The sequence below is a fragment of the Rana temporaria genome, chromosome 3, assembly GCF_905171775.1.
Source record: "Rana temporaria chromosome 3, aRanTem1.1, whole genome shotgun sequence".
In the NCBI taxonomy this organism is placed as follows: domain Eukaryota; kingdom Metazoa; phylum Chordata; class Amphibia; order Anura; family Ranidae; genus Rana; species Rana temporaria.
Genome location: NC_053491.1, coordinates 272,895,310 through 272,920,268, shown reverse-complemented (window position 1 = coordinate 272,920,268; position 24,959 = coordinate 272,895,310).

Sequence of the window (24,959 nt, the reverse complement as noted above, 5' to 3'; positions counted from 1 at the left end):
ATTCATAAAACCGCCGTAAAAAAAAAAAAAAGACGTGCGGTTCATGGCAAATATCCATACCAGGCCCTTCAGGTCTGGTGTGGATTTTAAGGGGAACTCCACCCCAAATTAAAAAAAAAAATGGCGTGGAGTCCCCCTAAAAATCCACACCAGACCCTTATCCGAGCACGTTGACCTGGCCGGCCGCAGAAAAGAGGGGGGGGACAGAGTGCTCCCCCCCCTCTCCTGAACCGCACCAGGCCACATGCCCTCAACATGGGGAGGATGTCCCCATGTTGATGGGGACAAGGGCCTCATCCCCACAACCCTTGCCCAGTGGTTGTGGGGGTCTGCGGGCGGGGGGCTTATCAGAATCTGGAAGACCCCTTTAACAAAGGGGACCCCCAGATCCTGCCCCCCCTATGTGAAATGGTAATGGGGTACATTGTACCTCTACCATTTCACCCCAAAAAAATGTCAAAAGTGTTAAAAATGACAGTAGCCGGTTTTTGACAAATCTTTTATTAAAATCTTCTTTTCTTCTTCCATTCGGGTTTCTTCCGCTGCTTCTTTCTTGGGTCTTCTCGTCTACATCTTGCCCGACGTCTTCTTCTATCTTCTCCGTCCATCCTTCAGCCTTGTCGTCTGCCCGGTGTCTTCTCCTGTCTTCTCCGTCCTTTAGCCTCCTCGTCTGCCCGGTGTCTTCTCCTGTCTTCTCCGTCCTTCAGCCTTGTCGTCTGCCCGGTGTCTTCTCCTATCTTCTTCTCCTTCCGTCGGCCTCCTCGTCCGCATCTTGTGTCTTCTCCTGTCTTCTTCTCGGTCCGCCAGCCTTCTCGTCCACATCTTTTTCTTCCCCGGACCCAGCACTTGAATTTGAATTGGCCGCCGTGTTCCGCTCCTGGGACCCGCCCCCCTCTGATGCCACAAGTAAACTCCTTAGAAGGTTATGTGCGTCAGAGGGGGGCGGGGTCACAGAGCGTCACACGGCGGGGGAATTCGATTTCAAGCGCGCCGTCTGGAGAAGAAGCCGCCGCAGCTTCCAATTGAAGTTCCCGCCGTGTCACACTCATGTGACCCCGCCCCCCTCTGACGCACATATGCCACACGCGGACTTGCAGATGAGTTAACCTGTGGCGTCAGAGGGGGGCGGGTCCCAGGAGCGGGAACACGGCGGGATCTTCAATTTCAAGCGCAGCACCCAGAAGATCAAGAAGATGTGGACGAGAAGGTCGACGGACAGAGAAGAAGATGGGAGAAGACGGCAAGACGGCAAGATGTGGACGAGAAGACCCAAGAAAGAAGCAGAGGAAGAAACCCGAATGAAAGAAGAAGAAGGAACCGCGGAAAGAAGATTTTATTAAAGGAATTGTCAAAAACCGGCTACTGTCATTTTTCACACTTTTGTCACTTTTTTTTTGTAAAATGGTAGGGGTACAATGTACCCCATTACCATTTCACACAGGGGGGGCAGGATCTGGGGGTCCCCTTTGTTAAAGGGGTCTTCCAGATTCTGATAAGCCCCCCGCCCGCAGACCCCCACAACCACCGGGCAAGGGTTGTGGGGATGAGGCCCTTGTCCCCATCAACATGGGGACATCCTCCCCATGTTGAGGGCATGTGGCCTGGTACGTTTCAGGAGAGGGGGGGGCCGCACTCTGTCCCCCCCTCTTTTCTGCGAGGTTAACGTGCTCGGATAAGGGTCTGGTGTGGATTTTTAGGGGGACTCCACGCCATTTTTTTTTATAAATTTGGGGTGGAGTTCCCCTTAAAATCCACACCAGACCTGAAGGGCCTGCTATGGATATTTGGGGGGACCCCACGCCATTTTTTTTTGTTTTTTACGGCGGGGTTCCCCTTAATATCCATTCCAGACCTGAAGGGCCTGGTAATTTAATTTGGGGGGACCCCCATACATTTTTTATTTTTTTTTAGTTTTAATGAGCAACGCCTGTATTCTTTATAGCCATGAGTACTTTAAACTTACTTTTTTTTCACTTCAGAAATGACATCTTGTACAGGGACAGTTCTAAGCACGGGAAACATGCGTGTACCCCCCTCCCCCCCTGTATGAAATTTAAAGGAATATTTCACTTTTATTATTTCACTTTAACCACTTCCATACTGCGCCTATTCTGGCACTTCTCTCCTTCATGTAAAAATTATATTTTGTTCCTGGGAAATTACTCAGGACCCCCAAACATTATATATAATTTTTTAGCAGACACCCTAGGGAATAAAGTGGCGGACATTTTTTATTTGATTTCCAACGGCATTTGCGCAATAATTATTCTAACGCCATTTTTTTTTTTGCCCAAAAAAACCCCACGGTCCATGAATTTAAAAATAACCAAACAGTAAAGTTAGCCCAATTTTTATGGATAATGTGAAAGATGATGTTACACCGAGTAAATAGATACCGACTTGTCACACAATCATGGAATGGCGCCAAACTTCGGGACATAAAAATATCCATAGGCGATGCTTGTTTTTTTTTTTACAGGTGACCAGTTCAGAGTTACAGAGGAGGTCTAGGGCTAGAATTATTGCTCTCGCTCTAACGCATGCGTAAATACCTCACATGTGTGGTTTGAATGGTGTTTACATATGTTGGGACTTACATGCATATTCGCTTCTGAGTGCGAGCTTCTAGGGACAGGGCCGTTTATTTTTTTGTGTTTTTTAGCTCATATTTTTCTTCTTTCACTTTTTTGTCACTTTTTTTTATTTCGGATCACTTTTCTTCCTATTACAAGGAATGTAAACATCCTTTGTAATAGGACTAGTGTGTGACAGGTCCTCTTTATGGAGAGAGGCGGGGTCAATAAGGCTGGAAAGCATGGTATTGGAAATAAAAAAAAAGATCTCATGCTTTCAGCTGCAATCATGTTCGTTCAGCACAGTGGTGTAGTGTATAGCACTTTGACCTAGCAGCAAAAGGGTCGCTGGTTCGAATCCTGCCCGTGACACCATCTGCATGGAGTTTGCATGTTCTCCCTGTGCCTGCGTGGGTTTCCTCCCACACTATAAAAACATGCTGTAAATCAGATCCGGTCTAAATAAGCCCTAATATGCAGTAGTATATTTAGGTTTTGTGCTGCCCTAGGCCTGACTACATTTCTGCACATTTTCTCTCACTTCCTGTTTGGCTATGGGGCAGGAAGTGAAGGCAAATCTCCCCAATTGGACACAGATAATACAAAATAAACTGACAGGGCCTATAACCCTCCCTCACTCTATCCAAAATTAAAGAAAATAAAAAGTGTTGATTATAGTTCTAGTCAGGGGCGGACTGACCATTGAGTCACTCGGGCACTGCCCAAGGGCCACATGCCACTAGGGGGCCCCATCAGAGTTTTATTGAGAGGCCTAAGAAAATATAACCATGCCAATAGGCCAGGATACAGCATTTCTAATATGTATGAATGTGTGTGTTAGAGCACCCCACCCAATGTTAACTAAAAAATTATTAATTTGCAAATAAGTATTATCTGCTCATTTTTTTGGGGATGTCTGCACCCCTGATAGTGACAACATTTGTGAGGTGTCTTCACCCTTTCTAATTCATTCACTTCCTGTCACATAGCCAAACAGGAAGTGAGGGTAAAACCTTACTAATATCTTTTCTTGGGGACGCAGAGATCAATCTAAATAGTTTCCCATTATGTAAATTGCACTCTGCATTTTGCTGTGTACACCCCAAATTATTAGGGATCTTGGACTTTGGGGTCCATTTACTAAAGGCAAATCCACTTTGCACTACAAGTGCAAAGCAAGGAAGAAAACAAAACAACTTTGCTTCTACAGGATTGGATGTTAAAACCATCAGTGCTTCCTCTCTGATTTTCAGCAACTATGCTTGTACTGCAGAGTGGCTTTGCCTTTACTAAACCCCAAACTAAATAATCATTTGGGGCAGGGATCCTCAAACTACGGCCCTCCAGCTGTTGTAGAACTACACATCCCATGAGGCCTTGTAATGCACTGACATTCACAGACATGACTAGGCATGATGGGAATTGTAGTTCCTGAACAACTGGAGGGTCGTAGTTTGAAGACCCATGATTTGGGGTGTACACAGCAGTGCTGGAGTGCAATTTGCTTAATGGGGACACTAGTTAGATTGACCTGTGTCCCCAAGAAAAGACACTGGTAGGGTTTTAACCTCACTTCCTGTTCAGCTGCGTGACAGGAAGTGAAGCCAATTTTAAGAAAAGGGACACAAAGCTCAACCAAAAAAAAAACACAAAGCAGGGGTTCTAACACTCACTTGGCATCCCTCAAACACCCTCAATTTGAATAGGATTGTCTTGCGCTAGATTTAAGCACAGTGCTGTAAATCAGCACGTCAAGCCTGTCCACCAATAGCAAACCCCCCCTCCCCCCACGGGCCATGTTTGCAGGTTTTACTTCATCTTGCACATGTGCTTTAAAAGACAGTCTGGACAGCAATTCTTGATAAGAGAAATCCACAAAACATGTCCTGTCGGGGGTACTTGAGGGCTGAGGACCACTGCAGAAAAAATAAAATACTTACCAGTTTGTCTTTAATTTCGAGATTAAACATGGCAAACATTTCATGCCTACACACCAGGAAAGAAGCTTAGACAAAAATCACACATAATTTGTTAGGCCCAAACCTATTTCAGCTGCAGCTGTCAAAATATAGCATGAAAAAGTAACAAAAAACAAACTTCCAAATTTTAAAGTAATTTTTATTGGTCAACAAAACAAGGAAAGCCAAAAAAGTCAAACAAACACACAAACAAAAATACATTTCAATAATCAAAATAAAACATAGTTTTAACCTCACAACATCTTGACACATTTTTCATAAAATAAGGCCGCATAGACAAATACATCAAAGTGAACATCATTTAAAAATAAACAAAAACCATTGGCAAAATAAAAAAAAACATGCAACAAACCACATTTGTGTTTAGCAACAACATTTCTGCCAGCCTGCCCCTTCTGAGGGCAGCTGAGGAATGATCGATCCATGCTTTTTATAACAGTGCTAGTAATGAAGCAATTGAAATCACATGAACAAATTGCAGTCTCTAGTTTGGGTGAGCTTGTAATTGCGCACACCTGGTATTAACCCAAACCAAGCTCTATGAGCATCCAAGTGTTTTTCACCTTTTAAAAAGAAAGGATAATTTTTTTCTAAGTGTTTGAGCAGACTCAGTTCATCACACATGTAGGAACCAAGCTGCAATGACATGAGAGCTTTTTTTTTTTTTTTTCCTGATCTGATGCTTTCCAGCCTGAAGGGGAGGTGTTAAAGACAGAATTGAACACGCACATTTAATAATCTATTTGTGGGGAAAAAAAGGTTGCCAATTTTGTTTGGGAGCCACGTCGCACGACTGCGCAATTGTCAGTTAAAGCGACGCCGTGCCGCATCACAATAACTGGCCCGGTCATTGACCAGCAATATGGTCCGGGCTCAAGTGGTTAAAAATTCACAAAACACTAAAGTTAGCCCAATTTTTGGTGATAATGTGAAAGATGATGTTACACCGAGTAAATAGATACCTTACATGTCACGCTTTACTATTGAAAACACTCCTGCAATGGGGCCAAAATTCAGTACTTGAAATTCCCCATAGGCGACCTTTTTTTTTTCAGGTTACCAGTTTATAGTTACAAAGAAGGTCTAGTGCTAAAAGTATTGCTCTGGCTCTAACGCACGCGTCAATACCTCACATGTGTGGTTTGAACGATGTTTATATATGTGGGCGGGACTTGCGTAAGTCCCGCCCACATATGTAAAGACTGGAACCCTGGCGGAAGGCACCGGAAAGACCGGGGGATAGGCGCCATCCCCCGGCAGAAGTCGCCGAAGTCCGGATGGCCCCCCCTAATGTAAAAGAGCTTAAATGGGGTGGGGGCACCCGGCGGAAGGCTCCGGAGAGGACCGAGGGATGGCGCTCTCCCCCGGCAGAAATCACCGAAGCCCAGGGTCCCGGCAGAAGATCGGGAGAGAAGAAACCCCCCCTTGTGAAAGAAGAAAGGGGGGGCTCCGGAGCTGATTAATAAAATATTTTATTCTGTGTGGTGTTTTATTTAACTTTACATTTCCCCCAGGTGAATGGGTAGAGGTACGATGTACCCCATACTCATTCACATAGGGTGGGGGGCCGGCATCTGGGGGCCCCCTTGTAACGATATTGCGCGCTGGACACGCGACTAGCTGTTGTGTAAGAACCATACAGCAGCCATGTTGTTTTAAAACAGTATAAGCAGTGGAAAGAAACTCACTCCCTCCCTCCCTTATTCTCAGGAATTCATAGGCATTCTACTTCAAAAGATCTGTTATCTCCTCCGAGAAACAGAGCAACCCAGGTTTCTTAATGTCTCCTGGCAGGGTTCCTGGCCTGTCGTAAAACTGTCGCCCTCTCACCTCAGAGAGTCCACAGACCCCTGTCGTAAATGCCTTAGACTCATAAACGCTGAAGACTAAGGAATAAGTATGAACGTTACACATGTTTCATAACTTCCAGCTAACTCATAGCACAGCCCAACAACAGACATATTTAGTTTCCTCAGATAATTTGTAACGTTTCGAGCCCAGACATGAATATGATCAATCATACGGAAGTCCCCTGGTCCCATTTATTCATCATAGGTAGATTAACCATGGTAGACTTGTCACGTTTGGACTTTTCTTAAAGCAAATATCACGCTCTACAATAACACGGATGTTGGTAGTCTGTAACTATTAGAACTGCAGAGATATGAATATGTATCACAAAGTGTACCTGGGTTATGGGCGTGAATGTGGACCCTCCCAGTAACCAGCCCCTAAATCAGATGACCAGACAATTGGTTACTGGTCGTGTCAACACCCCTTTTTGATGGGACAGAAAAGAGGAGATGCCAAGTCAAGGGAGTTCTCCTTTTACCATCCAAGCAAGAGCATCTGCCAAGTTTGAGAACCGATTACCCAGTTCATCGATCGAACTCTGATCAACCTTGGACATTAATTGCAAGTATTCTTCTTCTTCAATTCTACCTCATTACTTTGTCGCTGTATATTGTCGTTATCTCTTTAAAACATATTTTTCTGTAACACCTTATTACACCAAGTTTGCCCTTTTCGTAATAAACCTTTTATGTTGAAAAGTGTTAACCTTGTCTCTAAAACTCCTAATGCAAGCTATGAACGAACCTCTGCCTTTTGAAGAGCGCTACTTGTAGAGTAAGGCCTCTGCGCAGACCTGCCTGTGGTGACAGTGTGTGCTGCAGACGCTTATTCTAAAATCCTAATTGGTATTGCTAATTGACGGGAGTACCAACGCTTCCTTATCAATGTTGGTGGTGGCAGTTAAAGGGTTAATTGTGTCATTAGCCCAGTGACAATCGCTCTCAGGCTACTAGCACTTAGATTGTTGTCCCGCAAGCTGGGAAATCTTTGTGCTGGGTGCAGCTGAGAGTGGTATTGTTGCGTAAGTGACAGCGTGGTGTGAGGTCGGCCTGTCCTTCGTCGCAAGTTGGCGCGGAGGGCGGGGATCTGACACTCGCGTTCGTCACATATTGGTGGCAGCGTAGCGGGATAGCTTTGCATTAAGAGCATTCAGTGCATTGTTAGGAATTAGCTCTGCACTGAAGGATTGTAACCTTTTTGGAAACAGTCCTTAGAGACAAGCTGGTGCATATATTTTTTTTTTGTGTTAAAGAGAGACATACAGCAACAGCTCCTTCCTACCCCTTTTTCCTACCTCTGCTTTCTGTTCTATCTTTTCTGCTTGCAACATGTCTGGGTTATCAGCATATAAAAAGATGAACAAAAATGACCTAACTGCTGAGTGCGCAGGAAGAGGAATTGACATTAATGGCAAAAATCGTGAAGGCTTGATACATGCCCTACAGGAGTTTGATATCCAGGCAAACCAGAACCTGGAGGGAACCGGACCAGAAAGGGGTTCCACTACTCCAGAGCCCAGTGGTTCAGAGGCGGCCTCACCGGATAGGCCAGCAGAGACTGACACTGGAATACCACGGATTGTTATCCCCAAGCCACCGCATGAGCAGGCCAACACCCCATTGCTTGCAACCAGCATGGACTCTCCTCAAATGCAGGAAACGTTACAACGCCTCAGGGAAACGGATCCTGTGGTGTACCTGCAGTTTCTCGAGCGTCAGGCTGAGAGAGAGGAGCGCAGGGCTGAGAGGGAGGCTGCGCAGAGGGAAGCTGATCGTCGACACGAACTGGAGATGACTAGGCTCCAGCAGCAGCGACAGGTTCACAACCCCGGATCCCTAGAGCACAGGGATGCCGCTCTGCCAGTAGCTCCGGCAGCCAAATTTCCTGTTATGGAAAAGGACAGTGACATTGACGTGTATCTACTGTCGTTTGAAAAAAACTTGCCGTCAGTACCATCTGCCCCCAGCACAATGGGCCCGGTACCTGACGCCAGGGCTACGAGGCAAGGCCCTGGATGCTTATGTTGAACTGTCTGAAGAGCAGGGCAATGATTATGAGGCCCTAAAGGCTGCGATCATCCAAAAGTTTCAGCTAACCCCGGAAGTTTACCGGAAGCGTTTTAGGTCCTTGCAAAAAGGGCCTGGGGACTCATACCTGGATGTGGAAAGTCGCTTACGCACCACATTCCGGCAGTGGACTAAAGGCTTGAAAGCTGATTCTTTTGAGTCCCTGGAAGATCTTATGATTGAAGATCAACTTTTGCACATCTGTCCTACAGACGTCAGACAGTTTGTGCTGGAGCGAAAGCCAAACTCGGCTAAAGTAGCAGCAGAACTGGCAGATACCTATATCCACTCTCGGGTATCTGACCATCGCAAGGCTCCTCCGAACGGCTGGAAAGGAGGGAAATCTCACATGGCAACCCCTCCTCCACCTGCCAACCAAGTCCCTCAGCAGATGGAACCTGCAGTTCCTGGTGCCAAGGCATTCCTGACTAATAATCGCACATGCTACACCTGCGGGAAAGCCGGACATCTCAAGGCACAGTGCCCTGAGCAGAAGAAGCTGACATCACCTGGCCATCCGGCCAGCAACCCTTCTGCTGTACTGTTCGTCAGTGGGAAACCTCCAGGAACCAATGCCAACTTGCAGCCTGTCACCGTAGGCCACCGGACTGTAATAGGGTTGCGTGACACTGGAGCAGAAGTTACGTTGGTCAGACCAGAGGTGATAGAAGAAACAGACATCATCCCAGAGAAGTTTCTTACCCTCACTGGAGTGGGGGGAACCCTTTCCTGTGTGCCCCGTGCCTATGTTTTCATCGATTGGGGTGCTGGGAGTGGGATGAGAGAGGTGGGCGTCTCAGAGGAGATCCCTACTGCTGTGTTGTTGGGTGCTGATTTAGGTACCCTTGTTTCTTACTACGTCCCTGCTAAGAGCACCCAGGATGCTCCCACGGAACTCTCTGGACCTACCAAGGTACTGTGTACAGATGTTGGGGTAATATCTGGGCAACCTGTGGATGGACAGAGGGAGAGGGAGGGTGAAGTTGAAGTGCAAGGTCCTCCTTATTCAGAAACAGGAGAGGAGACCCCCTTGCTTGGGAAGGTAACTGATACAGGTTCCAATGATGCTGCAATGATAAATGTTAAATGTGATGATGCTGATGTTGATGTTGATGATGATGATAATGCATTGCCAGTTTTAGTGGTCACTCGCAGTGCTGCCAAGGCGGCCGAGGTGCAGGCCCTGATCGCAGAACAGCAGGAGGAGGTCTCTGGGCCCTCTCCCTGTTCTGACCCAGCGGACTCCACCTCTGTTGAGCCTCAGCAGCCGTCCTTGTTTGCCACAGGACTGCTGGCTGGGACTTGTGGTACCGCCTTTGAAACAGCACTGCAGACAGACCAAACACTAGCACAGCTCAGGAGTTCAGCTGATCGCCCCCCTGCAGAGAATTGCAAACAAAAGCTCTACTGGGAGAAAGGGAAACTGTACAGAGAAGGTTTGCCTGCAGAGGGGAATGAATCTGACACAAGAAGCAGGCAGCTAGTTGTACCCAGTCAATTTAGGGGACAGCTGCTAAAAGTGGCTCATGAGATTCCCCTAGCAGGGCACTTGGGAATTACTAAGACCCGAGGGCGGTTGATACATAACTTTTATTGGCCTACGATGCTCACTGACATAGCTGACTACTGTCGGTCCTGTGTTACCTGCCAGCGAGTTGGCAAGGTAGGGGATGTACAGCGGGCTCCGCTAAAACCTTTGCCTGTGATTAACGAACCTTTTAAGAGGGTGGCGGTGGATATCATTGGGCCTTTGGCCATCCCTAGCAGTTCAGGCAAACGTTTTATCCTGACAGTTGTCGACTATGCCACACGGTATCCAGAGGCAGTGGCTCTCTCCTGCCTCCGGACAGACAAGGTTGCTGATGCTCTGCTGGGAATCTTCACAAGAGTGGGGTTCCCAGCCGAACTCATTAGCGATCAAGGACCTCAGTTTATGTCTGACTTGATGCAAGCTCTCTGTCTGAAAATACAGATGACGCATATCGTGGCCAGTGCTTATCATCCACAAACCAACGGCTTGTGTGAGCGTTTCAATGGCACCCTGAAACAAATTTTGTGCACCTTTGTGCACTCCCAGGGCAAGGACTGGGAACGATATCTGCCTCATCTGCTGTTTGCTTACAGAGAGGTGCCTCAGGAGTCCACAGGCTTTTCACCGTTTGAACTTCTGTATGGACGGAGGGTAAGAGGGCCCCTGGACCTAATCCGTGAGACCTGGGAGGGCAAGATTGCCGACCCAGAGGTCTCAGTTTTGGATTACGTTCTAAAATTCAGAGATAAAATGGAGACGCTGGTGGGAATTGTACGGGAAAACATGACCAAGGCCCAGACCAACCAGAAACAGTGGTATGACCGTAATGCTAGAGAGCGGACCTTCAATGTTGGTCAGCAGGTGTATGCTCTGCTTCCCCTGCGGAAGAACAAACTCCAAGCCGCATGGGAAGGCCCGTACACCATCACCCAGCGCCTGAATGATGTCACCTACTTGGTCAGGTTGGGGGAAGGGAGTAGACGGCAGAGGGCCATCCATGTGAACATGCTCAAAGCCCATCATGAGCGCACGGCCTATGTCATGCCAGTCTGCAGCAGGCCGGAGCCTGAGGAGGCTGATCCACTTTTAGACCTGCTAGCTGACAGCAGGGAGGTAGACTCAGAACTCCTGATTAACTCCAAACTAACCCCCACCCAGGTACCTGGGCTAAAGAGAGTGCTGGCAGTACATGGTAGCAGGTTTACAGGGAAACCTGGGAGGACGCACCTCGCTATCCACCAGGTGGACACCGGGACACATCCGCCCATTAAACAGTCGGCCTATCGCGTCTCCTTGGAGGTGCTGGCTGACATGAAAAGGGAGGTGGAGGAAATGCTGCAGCTGGGGGTGATTCAGAAGTCCCACAGTGCCTGGGCATCCCCAGTAGTCCTGGTCCCCAAAAAGGATCGGACGACCAGGTTCTGTGTGGACTACCGGAAGCTGAATGCCATCACCACTGCAGATGCCTACCCCATGCCCCGGATTGATGAGTTGTTAGATAGGCTGGCGGCCGCCCACTATATAACAATCATGGATCTGAGCAGGGGGTACTGGCAAATTCCTCTGGCCCCTGAGGCTCGGGAAAAGTCGGCTTTCATCACCCCATTCGGCTTGTTCGAATTTACCGTCATGCCGTTTGGGATGAAGAATGCCCCAGCTACCTTCCAGAGAGTCATGAATGATTTACTGGAGGGGCTGGAACCCTTTGCCGTAGCCTACCTGGATGACATCGCTGTGTTCAGCCCTACCTGGGAAGAACACCTGATGCACCTGTCACAGGTCCTGGACCGATTGACCGATGCCAACCTGACTGTCAAACCCAGTAAGTGTCAGATCGGCATGAATGATGTGCATTACCTGGGACACCAGGTAGGAGGAGGCACCCTGAAACCCGAGACAGGAAAGGTTGAGGCCATCCTGGCCTGGCCTATCCCCCAAACCAAAAAACAGGTTATGTCTTTCTTGGGGACCGCTGGCTACTATAGGAAGTTTGTAGTTAACTATAGCAGCCTGGCCAAACCTCTGACTGACCTAACCAAAAAGAAACTGCCCAAGGTGGTGTCTTGGACACCAGAATGTGAGCAGGCATTTCAGGCCTTGAAGGAGGCGCTGGCCAGCGCCCCTGTGCTACAGGCTCCCGACTTCACCCGCCGTTTTCTAGTGCAGACGGATGCCTCTGCCTATGGATTGGGTGCAGTCCTGAGCCAAGTGGATGATGCCGGAGAGGAGCATCCCATCCTCTACCTGAGCCGGAAGCTGCCTCCCAGAGAAGTAGCTTATGCCACGATCGAAAAGGAGTGTCTTGCGATCGTGTGGTCTCTCCAGAAGTTACAAACGTATCTTTATGGACGGCATTTCACTGTGATCACCGATCACAATCCCTTGAGCTGGCTAAATCGTGTTGCTGGGGAGAATGGCAAACTACTTCGGTGGAGCTTAATTCTGCAGCAATACGATTTCACCATCCAGCATAAGAAAGGCAGTGCCCATGGAAATGCTGATGGGCTGTCACGACAAGCCGAGCCCGCCGGAGTCGGTTGCGTCAGGAGGGAAATTGTAGTTCCCTCCCATGCAACCACCTAAGGGGGGAGGTGTAACGATATTGCGCGCTGGACACGCGACTAGCTGTTGTGTAAGAACCATACAGCAGCCATGTTGTTTTAAAACAGTATAAGCAGTGGAAAGAAACTCACTCCCTCCCTCCCTTATTCTCAGGAATTCATAGGCATTCTACTTCAAAAGATCTGTTATCTCCTCCGAGAAACAGAGCAACCCAGGTTTCTTAATGTCTCCTGGCAGGGTTCCTGGCCTGTCGTAAAACTGTCGTCCTCTCACCTCAGAGAGTCCACAGACCCCTGTCGTAAATGCCTTAGACTCATAAACGCTGAAGACTAAGGAATAAGTATGAACGTTACACATGTTTCATAACTTCCAGCTAACTCATAGCACAGCCCAACAACAGACATATTTAGTTTCCTCAGATAATTTGTAACGTTTCGAGCCCAGACATGAATATGATCAATCATACGGAAGTCCCCTGGTCCCATTTATTCATCATAGGTAGATTAACCATGGTAGACTTGTCACGTTTGGACTTTTCTTAAAGCAAATATCACGCTCTACAATAACACGGATGTTGGTAGTCTGTAACTATTAGAACTGCAGAGATATGAATATGTATCACAAAGTGTACCTGGGTTATGGGCGTGAATGTGGACCCTCCCAGTAACCAGCCCCTAAATCAGATGACCAGACAATTGGTTACTGGTCGTGTCAACACCCCTTTTTGATGGGACAGAAAAGAGGAGATGCCAAGTCAAGGGAGTTCTCCTTTTACCATCCAAGCAAGAGCATCTGCCAAGTTTGAGAACCGATTACCCAGTTCATCGATCGAACTCTGATCAACCTTGGACATTAATTGCAAGTATTCTTCTTCTTCAATTCTACCTCATTACTTTGTCGCTGTATATTGTCGTTATCTCTTTAAAACATATTTTTCTGTAACACCTTATTACACCAAGTTTGCCCTTTTCGTAATAAACCTTTTATGTTGAAAAGTGTTAACCTTGTCTCTAAAACTCTTAATGCAAGCTATGAACGAACCTCTGCCTTTTGAAGAGCGCTACTTGTAGAGTAAGGCCTCTGCGCAGACCTGCCTGTGGTGACAGTGTGTGCTGCAGACGCTTATTCTAAAATCCTAATTGGTATTGCTAATTGACGGGAGTACCAACGCTTCCTTATCAATGTTGGTGGTGGCAGTTAAAGGGTTAATTGTGTCATTAGCCCAGTGACAATCGCTCTCAGGCTACTAGCACTTAGATTGTTGTCCCGCAAGCTGGGAAATCTTTGTGCTGGGTGCAGCTGAGAGTGGCATTGTTGCGTAAGTGACAGCGTGGTGTGAGGTCGGCCTGTCCTTCGTCGCAAGTTGGCGCGGAGGGCGGGGATCTGACACTCGCGTTCGTCACACCCCTTATTAAAGGGAGCTCGCAGATTCCGATTAGCCCCGCCCGCATACCCCGACAACCAATGGCAAGGGTTGTCGGGAAGAGGCTCTTGTCTCTATCGACATGGGGGCAAGAGTGCTGTGGGGTGGGGGGCAGTGCCCCCCTCCCCCACAGCACACACTCCCCCATGTTGAGGGCATGCGGTCTGGTACGGCTCAGGAGGGGGGGGCGCTCGCTCGTCCCCACCCCCATTCCTGTCCGGGCCAGACTGCGTGCTTGCGATGAGGGCTTGGTTTGGATCTGGGGGGCGGGTTTAACCCCTCACATTCCGGACCAAGCCTAAGAGCCTAATGTAGCCCTGGAGGGGGACCCGCGCCGATTTCAAGTTTGAAATTTGGCGCGGAGTTCCCCTTCATGGCTGAAAACAGCTCGGAGATTCCCGTGTGCCGCATCACGCAGCGCAATCACGGGTACGCCGCTTGGTATTTACCAAGATTCTCACGGCGTACTGACAAGGCGCACGGGAATCCCTGACTTTTCTCTCTCCGCATGCCCAGTATGCAAATGAACCTCCCGAGGTTCAGGCGCACTGTGCAAGCGTAGGGGGATCTGTTTTCAAAAAACACTTTCACTTTCAATTCGGCCCACCAAACACATTCAAACACATAAAAGTGAAGTGAACTCCTGCGCTGTCTAGAGTGAGGGGACAAGTGAAAAGTGGGGATACTGCTGCAAATAAAAAAGAGGTCTACCTCGATAGACAAAAAGTGATAATTGTAACAAGTGAAATATTTGCGCTGTAAAGTGTTATACAAATTAATGTGTGTGTGCATATAACCACATACATATACAAGTACAAAAAATGGGTGGGGAAAGTCCAAAAAAGGGGAGTGACACTAATATACCAGTAAACAATATTGTTGAATAGTCCTTAATCGAGGGCACAGTGCTGAAGAGGTCCAGGTACAACAAAATTCAACCATGTAGGGGTGCAGTTCATCAATACTTAATCCAATCAATAACGTTGTGAAGTGAAAAATGTTGAAAAACACAACAATAAAAATAAAATATAAAAATAGAAATAAAAATAAATATAAAAATAAAAATAAAAATAAAAATAAGGGTCAAAGTATTTCAGAAGAAGGAGGCCTTGTATCCAAAAAGGGTGAAAGATAGAGAGTGAGCCGTAACCAAGATCTCATATATGCACCTCTAGTGATCCCAGCAGCTCACCTCTAATCTGGCAAGCTGGATTAAATCAGCCTGATCCTGATGGGTGTGGTCCGTTGTTGGATATCACATACGGGTATGTAGGTGAAAACACTGGGGCTCTTATCCACGAACGCCGAGCTCGTCAGTCCCTCCTTCCCCTGATGAAGTCACATGTTGACGATACGCGTCGGGATTGGAGGGCTTGACACACTCCAGCATCTGACCACTGGATATACGAGTTCGCCACTCGTCGGATTGATGCAGCAATTTCGATTTTAAATGTGAGTTTTTAAGTGCTTTTAAAATAAACTTTTCACGTCTGACTGGGCTACGCTGTGGATGTCTATTCCACTTTCCCCCATGTATGACTGCCACATCTGAGTGTCCGGACTGAGCCACAGATAGAGGGGAAGTGTTGGAGGCACAGATTTATTGCGAGTCCGCACTCGTGGAGGAAGGTCTTTTATGTTATATTGTTCATGTGAGTGCATTACTACCTGGGCATTCCTGGGGGGTTTTTGTTTATTGTTGATGATATCACACAATCAGGCTTGTCCTTCTCTATTACCCCACATACACTACCGAGATCCTCATACATAACAAGAGCCGATTTGTGAACCATTGGGGACACGGGACTCCTAACCCTGGAGAATCAGTAAGGGAGAGGAAGGAGGGACTGACGAGCTCGGCGTTCGTGGATAAGAGCCCCAGTGTTTTCACCTACATACCCGTATGTGATATCCAACAACGGACCACACCCATCAGGATCAGGCTGATTTAATCCAGCTTGCCAGATTAGAGGTGAGCTGCTGGGATCACTAGAGGTGCATATATGAGATCTTGGTTACGGCTCACTCTCTATCTTTCACCCTTTTTGGATACAAGGCCTCCTTCTTCTGAAATACTTTGACCCTTATTTTTATTTTTATTTTTATATTTATTTTTATTTCTATTTTTATATTTTATTTTTATTGTTGTGTTTTTCAACATTTTTCACTTCACAACGTTATTGATTGGATTAAGTATTGATGAACTGCACCCCTACATGGTTGGATTTTGTTGTACCTGGACCTCTTCAGCACTGTGCCCTCGATTAAGGACTATTCAACAATATTGTTTACTGGTATATTAGTGTCACTCCCCTTTTTTGGACTTTCCCCACCCATTTTTTGTACTTGTATATGTATGTGGTTATATGCACACACACACATTAATTTGTATAACACTTTACAGCGCAAATATTTCACTTGTTACATTCAAACACATGTCACTTCACTTCCCCTGCATCCCCCCACCTCCCCCCCTAATAAACTCCCGCCCAAACCCCCGCAATTTACATTTCAATGTGCCGTGCGCCAGGTCTGTACTGGTGCACAATGCACCCTCTCCTGGGCGCACGGAGCACATTAGTAACTAGGGAAATACACTGCACTAGCAGCGTATTTCTTTAGTAAATGACCAAACGGCTGCTACTCCTGCTTTTACTCCATGAGTCATGGAGTAAAGGCTTGGTAAATCAGCCCCTATGTGTTGCTGAGGCTTCGTTCAGTCACAGACAGAGCGGTGGAGAAGGTGGCCGTCTGACCGATGCCTTCAGACAATTCTTCAGTCCGCAGCCCCAAGGTCTGATCAGTTCCAGCAACCATCGCCAGCGTCTGAATTACATGGTGCAGGAATACCTAGCCTGTCCTGCATCCAGCGTTCTTTCTGAATGCACATTCAGTGCTGCTGGAGGCTTTGTAACCAATCACAGAGTGTGCCTGTCCACCGACTCTGTTGTTCCTCTCACATTCATAATAATGAATCAGTCTTGGTTTACCAGCTACAAAGCACCTGATGCTGATGTAACCAATTGATTTTTCTATGGATGTGGGATCCCTTGAAGACTGCCTATGCTGAGTGACTATCCTATTATGCTGAGTGACTATCCTATTCCTCCTCAATGTTCATGTTGATAGTTCCTAAGAATATTTTTGTTTCAGGGCACCACCACTACTGCCTAAGGCCCAGTTTTTCTGCCCCTGTTTAACAGGGGCACATATTTACAATTTGTTATCTAATATATCTCAGCAGGGCTCATTCCTGCGATCAACAAGAGAATCTGTGAGGGGTTACAGTGTTGTGGCACCACCACCACTGCCTAAGACCCAGTTTTTCTGCCCCTGTACAACAGGGGCATGTTATTCCAATTCTTGATATAATATTTCACAGCAGGGCCCGTTCCAGCACCCACCAAGAGTAACTGTGAGAGCTTACAGCAGGGGTGCCCAACCAGGGGCTCTATAGAGCAGAGTGGGCTGCCATCCACTTGCTTTGCTTATTGTGGCCCACGACCGGTTACCAAGTCGCTTAAGTGGCCCTTGCTCTTCAAAAGGTTGGGCACCCCTGGCTTACAGTGATTTGGTACCACCAACACCTAATTTTCTGCAGAGTATATAGGGCAGGCCATATAGTATACTATATTATAGTAGTATACTCCCCTACTCCCCTACTTTCAAACATCCGACTTACAAATGACTCCTACTTACAAACGGAGGGAGACAACAGGAAGTGAGAGGAAATTTACACCTAGGAAGGGAAATTCTCTCCTGTAAGAGTTAGCATAGGAAAAAGGTGTCTCCACTGATTCATCACCAATCTTTGTTTCCCTAAAACCCCCAAATTTTCAACATCCAATTATCTTGGGACAGAAAGTAGGGTGAAATCTTCTGAACAGGGGCATAGACAGCAAAACAAATGTTACAGGGGTGATAACCCTTCCCTATGTTATCCAAAAACCTAAAAAATAGATTTTTTTGGCTGGAGCTACACTTAAAAAATGTACCTGTTCCAAATTACAAACAGATTCAACTTAAGAACAAACCTATAGTTCTATAGTGTTTGTAACCCGGGGACCACCTGTATACTGCTGCTCAGAGTATATAGGGCCTGGGGGCCCTACGCCTTTTCTTTTTTTAATTTTGGTGCGGGGTTCCACTTAATATCTATACAAGACCCAAAGGGCCTGGTAATGGGCTGGGGGGAGGGGGGTACCCATGCTGTTTTTCTCAATAATTTTCATCTATATTGCCGGGACCCGACATTACATTACTGTCGCAAGCAGTTTTAAATTACTTTTATTCCTTTAGAAATGTCATTTTGTGCAGGGACTGCTCTAAACACGGGAAAAACATGCCACTTTACAAGCATACTATAGACAACCCCCAAGTACGATATTTAAAGGAATATTTCAGTAAACATTATTAACCACTTCCATACAGGGCATTTTCACTCCCTTCCTGCCCAGACCAATTTTTAGTTTTCAGCACTGTCGCATTTTGAATGACGATTGCGCAGTCGTGTGACGTGGCTCCCAAACAAAATTGACGCCCTTTTTTCCCCACAAATAGAGCTTTCTTTTGGTGGTATTTGATCACCTCTGCATTTTTATTTTTTTGCGCTATAAACAAAAGAAGAGCGACAATTTTGAAAAAACACAATGGGCCAGATCCACAAAGAACTATTGATATGCCGCGTAAGTTCTACGATGCACCGTCGTATCTTTGTTTTGTATCCACAAAACAAGATACGACTGAATGTGGGCTAGATCCGACTGACGTACGTCTTAGTACGCCGTCGGATCTTAGGTGCATATTTACGCTGGCCGCTAGGTGGCGATTCCGTTGATTTCCGCGTTGAGTATGCAAATTAGCTAGATACGCCGATTCTCAAACGTACGTTCGCCCGGCACATTTTTTTACGTCGTTTACGTAAGGCTTTTTTCGGCGTAACGTTACCCCTGCCTCTATGAGGTAAACGCAATGTTAGGTATGGACGTCGGGACAGCGTAAAATTTTCCGTTGTTTGCGTAAATCATTCGGGAATAGGGCTTTGCATAAGTTACGTTCACGGCGAAAGCATTGACTATTTGCAACGTGATTTCGCGCATGCGCACTGGGATACGTCCACGGACGGCGCATGCGCCGTTCGTGAAAAGCGTCAATTATGTGGGGTCATACCAAATTACCATACAACACGCCCACTCCAAGCCTACTTTGAATTACGCGAGCTTACGCCGGCAGATTTACATTACGCCAGCCCGCATGTGGGAGCAAGTTCTTTGTGGATGCCCTAGGAGCCACTCTGATTTACGGCGGCGTAGCGCATATGAGATGCGCTACGCCCGCCTAAATATATGCCCATTTTTGTGAATCTGGCCCAATATCTTTTACTTTTTGATTTAATAAATATCATAATTAAAAAAAGAAATAAAACATTTCCTCAGTTTAGGCCGATATGTATTCTTCTACATATTTTTAGCAAAAAAAAAAAAATTGCAATAAGCGTATTTGATTGGTTTGCACAGTAGTAATGGCGGCGATCTGCGATTTTTTTTATTGTGACCGTGACATTGCGGCGGACACATCGGACACTTTTGACACGTTTTTGGGACCATTCACATTTACACAGCGATTAGTGATATAAAACTGCACTGATTACTGTGTAAATGTGACTGGCAGGGAAGGGGTTAACACTAGGGGGCGCTGAAGGGGTTAAAAATGTTCCCTAAAGTGTGTTCTAACTGTAGGGGGAGGGGGACTCACAAGGGGAGGAGACCGATGTGTGTTCCTCTGTACTGGAAACACACATCTGTCTCCTCACCGCTGACAGGACATGGATCTGTGTGTTTACACACAGATTCATGGTCCTGCCGTGATTGCGGGCAATCGCGGGTGCCTGGCAGACATCGCGGACGCCGGGCACGTGCACCAGGTCCCAAGCAATGCGCCCAAGAAGGCTAGGACATCATATGATGTCCAGTCTGAAGGACGGAGGGTTCCCGCTGACGTCATTTTACTATGACTCGGTAGGGAACAGGTTAAAATCACTGCTCCCCAAAAAAACAGCCATTTAAAAAAAAAAAAAATTGCATTGATACATGTCCCCTGGGGAAGGACCCGGGTCCCCAAACACTTTTTATGACAATAACTTGCATATTAGCCTTTAAAATTATCATTTCACATTCAGGTCCCATAGACTTTAACGGTGTTCGAATGTTTGCACGACCGGTCCGTTCGCATGTTCTGCAGCAAACCGAACCGGGGGTGTTTGGCTCATCCCTAGTCATTTGCGGAGCCCTTACTACAAGTTGTCAGCCAATCTCAGGAGTAATGCTGTAACGGTCACCACCGTTTACGATTTCCCATTCATCAGTCACGACAGCTCATCTGGCACTCCACAATCTAGCAGACATCAGACATCCCATGTCCCCAGAAATAACTAGACAAGCTCAGTTCTCTGAGTCAAAATGTATGAACACTTTTATTGGTTAGCCTTCAGGTTTATATACTGTTTACAAGGCATGTTTCAGTAATCACAGGAACAATGAATCAACTCCACCGACACAGCACTTCAATCACATTCTTTTACATAATGACATTCAGAGGAGTTAATTATACCCCAGACGTTACGTCTCCGACAAGTTCCCCTCACCTGCATAATACACATTCCTTAAGTCAGATGTCTGACCTTTAGACTGCTAACTCACAACACATATCTATCCTCAATAGCATCTTCACACAAAACAGTGGCATTAGCATCTCACAATGGACAATGGAATGCAATCACAGCTTTCATCACTACAGTAGCAGACTTAGCATATCAACAGCCTAGGTTAAACAGAGGAATGAGTCATTATTGACCGGTTGTGTGTCAGCATGAAATCACTTGAATATCTCAAGATATCCTGCAATATGAATTATCAGTTATCAGTCACATCTCATGTACTTTATAATTAATATTTCCCAGTCACCCTATGCCCAAAAGGGGCACAGGGTGACTCTAGACACAAGAGTCATTAGTGACGCTGGCACAGGAGTACCCCCCATCCTCCAAAAGTCTCTGGGTGTCATGGGTCATTCTGTTACAAATGCTATAACCAGGTTTTCATTCCTGAACCATCATTTTGAATAAGGTGAGAGTAACCTGCATCTCCATCTCAATTTCAGAGATTGGCATGTGGTAAAACAGAAGGCTTTCATTAGTACATGGGAAAACAAAGACAACCCTCTATAAGTATCTGCCCTTGCCCTTTCACCCCCCTCCCCCCCTTAGCAACAGGTTTATCTTATTTATGTAGAAACTTTTCCAAAAATAAAAAAGACCAAAAAACTCACCTCACTCACAAGCATAACAGACTTGTGTATCTAATCCTTGTTCCTGATATTCATTTAATGCTCGTGTCTACTATTTGATTAAAAAAGTAATAGTAAACAGTATTGGGTGAATGGCATAAACCAGGATTGGATACACAATCATCCAACAACCTACTTATGACTTTATGTGGTAAATGTTGGTCAGTAAGTGTTCTGAGTGTCAGGTGTATTTGTGGAGGTAGAGAATATGAAGCAAAAGGATTATTTGCAAATAACAAGAACTGTATTTTCAAGAAACAAGATAGCAATAAGAATTTGAACAAAAATAATTACAGACAATTTGATAATAAGAGCACCTTTTGTAGTAACTAAAAGACATTCAACATAAATAAGTGATGTAGCTACATGTATACGACAATGAAAGATTAGTAAACATACATAAGTGAAAGTAGAAGATTTGAATATTGCTAATCCTTGGAGATAATTTTTAATATTAATAATAAGATTGAACAATATATTTCCAGTACTTGTGTAAAAAGTAGGGCTGTGGACATTAAAGATTAATTCCTCGATTAATCCTTATTTTTTTTGATCAATCAAAATCGGTACTAGTGGTGCAACGGATAGTAAATGATCCGTGATCCGAACGTGTCAACATATGCGGATCGGCACACCACATGATCCGCGGAGCTCCGCTGCTGCCTCGGCCATAGGAAAGGCCGTGGCTTCAGCCTAGCTCCCGGAGCAGTGGCCATCTTGGTCCACCCGGCACTGCAGCGGCCTAGGTGAGCTGTCTATGGATATTACAGTGGGGGAGATGTCTGTGGATATTACAGTGTGGACTATATATGGTGGTGATTTGAAAAATGTATGTGCGTTATAATTAATCGAAATTAGTCTATTAATCGATAAAAAAAAATGATTAATCGAACAGGAAAAATTTAATCAGTAACAGCCCTAGTAAAAAGTAAATTGTTTGTTCCAGGTCTTGGAGAGATTTGCAAATATCACAGGCTTAGAAGTTAATCCGGGCGTAGCCAGACCTGACTGAGAGATGGACGCTTGAGCTCTGAGCTCCTGCCACCTCGGACCGAAAACCTGATAATTAGCGGAGATTTCTGACCCTGACCTCCTTAACAACAGTGGGGTGGATTCAGTAAGCAATTGTGTCTGCATAACCATAGTTACGCAGCGCAATTGCTTAGTTGCACCGGCGTAACAACTTTTCTGTATTCAGAAAGCTCGTTACGCCGACTGCAGCCTAAGATATGACTGGCATAAGGCTCTTATGCCGTCGTATCGTAGGCTGCATTCTTACGATGGCCGCTAGGTGGCGTTCCCGTAGTGGTCAGCGTAGAGTATGCAAATTGCATACTCACGCCGATTCACAACCCTACGCGTGCCCTGCGTACACATTTTACGTTGTTTGCGTTCGTCGGGTTCCGCGTAAGGCTGCTCCTGCTATTAGCAGGGGCAGCCAATGCTAAGTCTACCCGTCGTTCCCGCGTCGCGATGTTTGAAAATTACGTCGTAAGTGAATCGTGAATGGCGCTGGACGCCATTTACGTTCACGTTAAAGCAAATGACGTCCTTGCGACGTCATTTGCCGCAATGCACGTCGGGAAAGTTTCCCGACGGAGCATGCGCACTACGTTCGGCGCGGGAACGTGCCTAATTTAAATGATCCATGCCCCCTACGGGATCATTTAAATTACGCGCGCTTACGCCGGCCATTTTTACGGAGCGCCTCTGCAAATTACGGAGCTACTGCTTCCTGAATCAAGCGTAGCGCAAGTAATTTACGGAGGCGTAGCGTAAAAACGTAACACTGCGCCTCCGTAAGAAGTGTGCAGCAGTACCTGAATCTACCCCAATGGGTATTGCCTCAAGAAACTCCTCGGCAACGCGTTCCTGTTCGCCGAGGGAGCAGAATGGCGCTCTCAGCCAACACATCCCGGAGATGTTCCGAGCAGGCCGGGGAAACATGGCGGCTTCCCCCCAAAGATCCTCTCAGGGGAACCCACAAGCTCAGCTCACATTGCAGCCAGAAATAGTATTGACGGCGACACAAGATGCTTCCCCCCGGTCGTCTGGAGGACACCAGGATGGTTTGCTAGCCTCCCCACAACAGCAGATCAATATCCAGGACTTGAGGGCTGTAGCGGCGGACATTAAAGACACCTTGTCCCCCACCATTGCAGAGTTGCGACTGGATATTCGCGCCTTGAATGACCGAGTATCGACAACAGAAAGGGTGCTAGAGGACCATGATCTGGTGCTTCAGAGGTCCACCCGGAAAATTAATGCACATACCTTGCAGCTCCGTGAGGTGAATCGTCACCTGGAGGACTCGGAAAACCGGAGCCGATGCCATAATATACGCGTGCGAGGTATGCCTGAGGAGATTGAGGGAGAACAGATGCCTTAGGCCATAGTTGGCTTTTTCAATTCGGTGCTTGATAGGCCCCCCTCAACGGCCATTGCTCTGGAATGGATTCACCGTGCCCTGCGTCCCCGCGGGAGAGATACAGACCCCCCGAGGGATATTATTTGTTGCTTGGTGGACTTTTACTCAAGGAAGAAATTCTAAAACAGTTGAGGGGCAAACGACTCGCTCATGGGGACACCCCGGTACACATTTTCCAGGATCTCTCGGGAATTACACTCCAGCACCGCCAAGACCTCAAACCGCTCCTGGAGGTGCTCCGGTCGAAGGAGATTCGCTACAAATGGAGGTTTCCATTCTGCCTCGCAGCTTCACATATGGGCCGCAATTCATTCCTCAAAGTGCCGGAGGATCTACCCCGCTTCTCTGAAACGCTAGGCCTACCCTTAGTGTCGGTCCCAGATTGGTATGCCATATACCGGCGCTCTGTAGGCAGATGGGGCAAATCGCCAGAGGTACGGATGGAGACCCAACTCGCAGGAGACGATCACCATCTGGATCCAGGAACCCCTCCAATGTTGGCGCTGCCTGAATGGATCGAGATCCCCTGGCCTCCCCCGGAGCCAGAAGAGCATGCAGGGATTACTGAAGGCTCGCCCTCCGCTTTTTTCCCAGCCTGATCGAATGCCCACTGTTGCCGTTATGTTTCGGTCACGTTCCTCAATTGGTTGACGCTGGGTCAGTTTACTAACTTTTTCTCATTTTTATTTCTATTTTTATTTTTATTTGTTGCTGCCGCGGGGTGTCGCGGTCCAGATTGAGCTGTTTCACACGTTCAGCTCCTACAAGGAGTCCACTGCCCTATGTCACCTTCTTCAGAGTCGCACTGCAGACTGCGCCTTGCATACTACAACACCCAAGATGCAGAAGGAAATCTCCTATGGTGTACAGGACGTGGTCCTCACGTTCTACAGATCCGGATTTTGATCACAACTTGGTTCCTGTTTTTTTATTCCGACCTGTGCCGCCTTTAACCTGACTTGCGCCGGACTCGGGCATGTGTTCGGTACCGAAGATGTTCCTGCTTACCTGTGTAGCTCTCCACAAGACGCTCGATAGCGTGGATCGGGATCTCTGCGTCATCTGCCCGCTACTTGAAACGTTGTCTGTTCATCTTGATAGCTTTGGCACTGTATCGAATCTGCTGAACTAGCACATTGCTGATATACCGGTTGGACGCTCGTGTGTTGTGGCACGCATCGACTGTCTGCCTTGCTCGT